The following is an 8201-nucleotide window of genomic DNA, read 5'->3' on the forward strand; positions in this document are numbered from 1 at the left end:
TAACTGTTTAGATTACAAGTAATAGATTGCTTTATTTTGAGGATGTTTGAATTGTTGTTGCCACACATCTTCTGGTGTTCTCTTATTTCGATTAGAAAATAAAGCTTCGTTCACATCTTTCAGTGCATAAAGTTCTCCCTTTCTACTCCACTCCCCATGCTCATTTCTTTAATTAGAAAACTATTTAATGAGAACTCAAAGATATAAAGAATATCTTTTGTAAACTAGCTAACATATAATAAATTCTTTTAGCATTTGGAAGTAAAAGAACATTAGAAATATTAAAATTTCTAGACTTACCATCAATATTTGTATCACCAACAAGTGAAATAATCAATTGCTCACCATTGCTAACCATCACTGTATTTGTATGTAATGACCTAGAATTTCTTGGCAAGATAGAGTGCACGACGGGATAATGAGGGGAGCGCGCTGCAGTGGACGTGCACGGCAGTAAGGAAGAAGAGAGAAGACATGCACGGCAGTAAGCATGCGCAACAATGGGCATGCAAGACAGTACTGAAGAAGAAGAGAGAAGACGCGTACGATAGTAAGCGTGGGCGGCAGTGGGCGCACACGTCAGTAAGGAAGAAGAAGAGAGAAGACGCGTGCGACAATAAGTGTGCGCGACAGTGGGCGCACATGACAGTAAGGAAGAAGAAGATAGAAGACATGTGCGACAATAAGCGTGCACTACAGTGGGCGCACACAACAGTAAGGAAGAAGAAGAGAGGGAAGCACGCACGGCCGTGAGAGAAGCAAAATAGAGTGCCGACGTGCGCAATGCCGCTGTGCGCGACACCGCTAAGCAGGTGCATTACTCATGGATGACATTTGCGTGCTGCATGCTACCACCCAGCTACTTGTCAAGCTGCATGACACTAAGGTTGCCACTTGGAAAGCCCATGATGCTACCTCCCATGTGAGAGAATACAAAAGCCCCTTCTCTCCTTTTTGCCTCACGTTTTGGAACCCATTCTTCTCTCTTGGAACACCAAACTCCAACCCCCTTTGAGCCTTGTGGGAAGACTTGGAGTGGAGATGAAATGACTGTGTGAAGGGTTGTGAGAACACCATAACACACACAAAGCAAGATGATCAAAAGCCTTTCATGTCTTTAGTTATGGAAGTATAAAAAATAAGCATGAGCTTGTATGAATTTTGGGGAACAATGGTTGCATGTGTATCTTGTTGTGCCTTGTTTTCCATAAATTAGGCTTTCTTGCAAGACGAGATGAGCACTGAAATTACTATTGATGATCATGAAAATATGTGAATTGGTACTTATGTGAGTCTAATTCAAGATGAAAAAGGTTTCATGTAATGTCTAACCTAAATTGGGAGTAATTGATTGTTACTTTAGAGATGTCATGTTTCACTGTGAAATTCCAGGAAAGTTTTATGTTTTTGTGGCACTCTATTGACATATCAAATAACATCCAAATGACACCAAATCACATCCATTGGAAATATGCATGTATATACTATGATTTTCATGTTTAAATTTTGCTTAAATTCTTTATAAATGAGGAGCTATGCTTCAAATTATGCAAGTATGTCACTGTTAGTAGATTTCATTGAATTTCAGAACTATTGCTTCTGTTGTCTTGAGCTTTTGAATGACCAAATACAGTCTAATTGCTTTCATACTACTGCTATTTGGAAGATCTGTGTCTTCACTTAAAGTTTAATGTTGAAATAATTTCGAAATACTCCTTAGATTGAAAATTATGCACCTGATAAGAGGGATATATCACTGTTAGCAGAATTAAGAAATCCACTTATGTTGCTATGAGCTTTTGATTGACCAATTGGAGTCCAAATTCTTTTAAATCGCTTTTGTTGGAAATATATGTGTTTCTACTAGAACTTTGGTTTTGATCCTTCAAATTTGAGAGTTATGCTTGTGTTGGTATAAGATGTAATGTCATAGATTACTGCATATTCCAAAAATTGTTGCTCTGGTTATGTTAGGTTTTTAACTGATCAAATAATGCACAAATAGCTTCAAAATCTCTTTGAATGAACAAGATATATAATTTATAAAATTTAAAGATATATAATTTTTAAACTTTTTAGAGGACCTAATCCCCGCATATGTTTGGAGAAGATGCATAACGGGTAAGGTGTAGATCAAAACAGAGAGCGGGGCATGTCGCCAATGAGCTTTGCATGGAACGGTTATGGATATGTTGTGGAGAGTACGCTTTTGTGATTTGGGGTTTTTGTTTTTGCAGAAAACAGTGATGTTGGTTTTTTTGTATTTTGTTTTGCTGCTGGGTATGGATAAACGTTGGGAGTGGTTGAAATTTGTTGTCTTGGTTCCTTCTATTTGCAGAAAAATGGTGAAAATTAGGGTTTTTTGGGGAGTCGTTATTGATTTATTGTTGGGCTTGGCACTGAAAGGTGTCCCTTTAGCCCTTTCATGTCGTGCCACTCGCTCGATCATGGAGTCGAAGGAATGGGGGATAAGACCTTAGCTGAAAAAGGTCCTGTATTCAGGAGCAGCATTCTTCAAAGCCATAGAGATTTTGGCTGGGTCTGTCAGTGGGAATTCTACGACCTGAATTGCTGCCTCGTAGAATCTCTCAATGGATTCTCCTGGATTTTACTTCGTTGCATTGAGCTCGCTCAAGGAGAGAGATCTTGGTGTCGACCTGCGGTAGTGAGAGACGAATAGGTTGAACATTTCATCTGGAGGGATGTGCGGTTGAGCTACTTGAATTTTTTCCTTCTGGTTATTATATGAGGATGGAATTGAATCTTGGTTTACTTGGGCGCAAAGAAGTGAATCTTGGTTTACTTGGGGGCAGAGAAGTGATGAGTTCTGGTCCTTCAAATGGATGGAGGAAATCACCTCCACTTTCCAAGCTCTTGAGCTCATTTAAGAGGGCAAGTTTGGTTCGTGTGAAATAGTTTCTTGTAGTAAATTAATTTTTTAAGAAATTGATTTCTTAGATTTGGATTTGACATGTTTTTTTTTCCCTATTTGGTAGTGCTATCTAGATTTCATATGAAATTGTTTTCTTTTGTTTGGTTTTGAGAATCTACCAACCTAGGATATGGAATACAAGCTATTTTTAATTTTTAATTGTTATTACAGATATTGTTGAGAAGGAACTGCTAATTATCTGAAATAGGTTGAATGTTACCCATCTATAAGATGATGACCAATTAGATGACTAACGAATTAGTTAACCATTAGATCCAAATATATTTTAATTTGTTATTCTTTCTTGCCCTCCCTCCGAGGACATGAAATATTAATTAGGTATTGATATCTCTATTATATGAATTTTTAGTCTTAAACTGGTTCTCTCTCTAGATCTTAATTGTCACACCCCAAGAATTTACAGTACTGTTATTCCTGAGATGTGACAGACAAAACATATATACATCTATTGATATGACAAATTTACAATGGCGAGGTCTTACATAGTAAGTAAAGAAAGCTAGCACAACAACAGTATCTTCCAAGGTTGATCTTGACTAGCACTCAAAATGAATCCGTAGTTATCCTGAAAAAATGTTTACCATAATTTGATGAGTTTGGCTACTCAGTAAGTGATCATCATAATCCTAAAAATAGTCATGATTGAAAGATATCAATATTTTTCAAAATGAGATCTATTAATAGAAATGCATCAACAATTTCACTTTCAATAATTGCATAATTAAGTATAATCCGAGTAATTGAAATGCTTATAACACTTTTAACGACAGTACATAATTCAAAGGATTTCACAAAATACCCTACTGGCGTCCCAAGTAGGTCACATATATACCTCATCAGCGTCCTGATGGGTCCACTTAATCCCTATCGGCGTCCCAGATAGGTCCACTTAATCCCTGCAGGTCCACTTATACCTCACCGGCGTACCGGATGAGTCCACTTAAACCCTACCGACGTCCCAGATAGGTCCACTTATACCTCACCGACGAACCGGATGAGTCCACTTGCATACTTAAATTATTTCTAAATCTCTTTAAACATTCGAAAGCAGCAATATCATGTACTCAACATATCACTGAAACCATTAATATGAATTTCACTTAAACTATTAATAACAGTCACTCTCTATAACATTTCAAAAATAACCAATCAAATATTTTGGGCTCAAATTTAGAAAGGTAGCAGTTTGTAAAGGCATTCTAGCATAATTGCCAATTTAATATGTATAGAAAAACTCTTATAAAAATTCAAGAATACGGAATTATCACAATTTATGGAATATCAATTCACAAATAATCAATTCACAATAATACTATAATCAATTGCAAAAATGTCAATTTTTAAATAATAAGGCAGGCATTTGCACATGAATTTTACAATGTCTAAATATTCAAAACAGTAGAAAGAAATATCACAATTTTACTAAAAGTAGAAATATCACATTTATTTCTAACAATAGACAAGAAAAATAAATAAATTTATTTTTCTAATTTACAGCATTCAAAATTTCTAACATAGATAAAATATCACAATTTTTATTAAAAAGATTATTTTTCAAGATAATGAGGTCACGTGCGCATAAAATTTATTGCGCCTAAAATTCATGATAATAAGCAGAAATAATTATTTCATTTTATTTTTAAAAAGAATAGATTATTTTTCGAGACAATGAGGTCACTTACACACAAAACTGATAAAATAAAGATCCTAGACGGAAATATTACTATTTATTAAAAATAGACTATTTTTCAGAAAGACGATGTCACTTACCCACAATTATTTGAGAGGGAGCTTCCGATAAAAATTTCGGTTCGAGAGAGAAGTTCACTGTGTTTCGACCAGAGAGAGATCTCAAAGTTTTGTTTTAGGGTGGGAGTGCTCACATCCCCTATTTAAATTCTTATAACGTATTATTATATTATTTTCTTACGCTCTACCTCATACCTGAGGTGTCGCGTTAAAAGCAAACGTTTATCATACGAAAACCACGTCCGCTAAAGGACGCTGCCAGCTGCAAGCAGGAGGCAAAAGCGGGGAAAGGAAAAAAAGTAAAGGCAAAGCAAAAGTTAATTCAAAGCAAAAGTTTTTTAAAACAGTGATGGTCCCCAAGGACCATCATACTCAAACAGAACATCACCTATATATAAACATATTTTCTCCTTTTTTTTTTTTTTTTTTGAAATTTTAGGATTGTTACATTAATATAGTCTCTCTCTCTCCCATGCTTCATGTTAACCCCACCTAACACCAACTTCATTAGAGTTTAGTACAACGTTGAACCGCGAGCACACATAGAGGGTGAAGAGCGTGCGCGCTAAACTCAACGCGTGCGATTCACGTGAAGTCGTGCTGTTTTTTTTCGACGAATTGTGGCGCCTTGTGCACATCGAGTAACAAAAAACTCGATAATACAAAAAAGAGCACGATCAAATAACATACTCGAATGGATACAATAAAGATGAATCTGACTCTGATACATACAAACTTATCTTTAATAGACAAATTACAAATAACATTAATAGAAATTAATCATAGATTCCTATATGATACTTGGACTTACCAGAGATGCAAAAAGTTGTATCTACCCCTCCCATATATATAGATTATAATATACCCATATTAACTTGGTAGGCAATATATAATTTCCTTTCACATCTTGAAACCCAATTTCTCTTTTTCTCTATCAAATGCATTATCTAAAAACCCCTTTTCTCTCTCTAGATTTCCAATCTCTCTTTCTCTCTCTAAAAACTCATTCGCTCACTCTAGAAACCTAACCTCTCTATCTAAAACCATTCCCTTAAAGCTATTATCTCTCTCTACAAACCTAATCTCTCTTTCTTTTTCTAAAACCTCATTTATCCCTATCTAAAAAGTACTCTTTAAAAACCTAATCTCTCTCTTTCTAGAAACCCAATCTTTCTTTCTCTTTTTAAAAACTCATTTTTTCTTTCTTTCTAAAAAACCAATCTCTCTCTCTAGAAACTCAATCTCATTTTCTCTTTAAAAACCAATTCTCTTTCTATAATTCAAATATCTCTTTCTCTCTACCCATTCTTACTCTCTCGAAATCCAATCTCTTTCTCTCTCTAAAAATCATTCGCCCTTTTGCCTCTCTAAAACTCATTTTCTCTCTCTCTAAAAACCTATTCGCTCTCAAGAAACTTAGTCTCTTTCTTTCTAAAAACTCATTCTCTCTCTAAAAAACCAATTTCTTTCTCTCGCTAAAATCCAATTTCTATTTCTCTCTAGAAACCCAAGCTCTCTTTCTCTCTTTAAAAATCAATCTATCTTTCTCTCTCTAAAATGTCAATCTTTCTTCTCTCTCTAGAAACCCAATATCTTTCTCTTAAAGCCCAATCTCTCTCTTTAAAAACCCAATGTCTATTTTCTCTATAGAAACCTAATATTTTTTAAATTTTTTAAAAAATATTTTAGCGTGTATTTTTTTTACTACAAACAATAAAAGTTTAAAGAGTGAAATAAAATAAATAAATAAAAGAGGAGGCTTCTTGAAAGGCCGGGATGGGCTCAAGCCCAATGGATTATTTTCGGGTCGATCCGGGCTTAAATAGTGCATATTCGAGGGCATGGCAGGTTTTTCGGGTACCATTATTAGGCCGAGCCGTACAAGGTCATGCCAGAGTATATTCAGGCTTTGTCGACCTTGGGCCAACCCAGTTTGATGCTCGCCCTGCTTACACCCCACCACCAATTATTTTGAAAGAAATTAGAATCATATCTAATTTTTTAGATTTTGAACATTTTTTATGGAAATTAATTTGGAAGGTAAAAAGATTTCTTACTTTTGTTACGAAACGTGAAAAATTAGTTATTTTCTAAAAAAAGTGATTTCTAAGAAATCATTTTCGAACCAAACATTCGCAGAGAGACATCGTATCAAGCCAAGAGAGAAAGTAGAGCTCTGGAAACTTGAGAGATCAAGTAAATAAAAAGCGGGTGAACCTTAAGGAAGGAAGAAGTAACAAAATCTCAAGGTTCAGATGCTTTGTTTGTGGGGGTGCAGTTGCCATACACGGATGCATCCGTAGTTGTCGAGGTAAGGTACACTTTCAAATTTAATCATGGTATATAATTTTAATGTAAAATGTTCTTAGAATTATCTCAAAATCTATTGTTATATCTAATTACAAAATTTTAAATTTTAAAAATGGTTAAAATCAAGTAGATCTATAAACATATGAAAATCTTGAAAATGGACGGTGTAAATATGTTGTAAAATGTATTATTTCTAAGACTTAAAATCTTTTTTATTTTTTTATCATCATACATCTCGATATCGAGATGATTAATCATAGGCTTTCAACATTAAAACTACCTTTTCCGATGGATTTTTGATCTGTATCCGTAGTTCTACATTATAAGGTTGCCCTTCATAATGTTTGTTTATCTGAATCTACCTTTGATAGAATCAGATCCGGATTCTGATTTGGATCTCATGTCATGTTTCGAATTCGGATACACCCTCACAATCAGATCCGGATTCAGATCTAGATCCAATGTTTTGTTTCGGTTTCGGATTCAGATCCATTAACTTTTGAATTCGAATCCAGTTCTAGTTCTCAGCCTTAACGGGGTCTCTCTCACTCTCGCTTGAATTGGGGTTTTTATTTTTCGTTCTTTCTCCCCCAACGCCGTCTCAGTTCTTTCTTCCCGAACCCCATCTCAATTAGGTACATGATTGTGCCTCAACTTTAGCCACATATTTAAATATGATAACTCTAGAGTGACAAATAACATATTCAATAACACAAAAACAAAAATATCAAAGAAAATAAATAATTAATTCAATAAATAAATTTTCATGAAAAGGTAAAAATAAGAAATGGGTACGCAAGCCCCACTATCTTTACAAGTGGCATAAGAGATTATAAAAAGCGTAATGATCTTATGAGGCCCTTCCACACTCATGTGTATAGGACCCCAAAGGATCACAATTAAATTTGGTACAGATCTCTAGAAAAGTTATCACATAGGTATGAGACTTGACTTTTCCAAAGATCTGTACCAAATTTAATAGTGATCTTTTGACGTCCTATACACATGGGTGTGTGAGGGTCTCGCAAGGTCATTTCCCTTATAAAAATAAATAATCTGAATTAGAGATATTCATTTTTATAGCAATTAGTTGCATTTTAAATTTCATTTTGATTGTAAAATTTCATAGAATTATTTTTTAAATAGAGCATTTTAAGAATCAAAATAAACAAATAAAAGAAATAGAAAA

This window comes from Amborella trichopoda, chromosome 11 (assembly GCF_054954075.1).
Source record: "Amborella trichopoda isolate Santa Cruz 75 chromosome 11, AtrichopodaSantaCruz75HAP2 v2.0, whole genome shotgun sequence".
NCBI classification, from domain to species: Eukaryota; Viridiplantae; Streptophyta; class Magnoliopsida; order Amborellales; family Amborellaceae; genus Amborella; species Amborella trichopoda.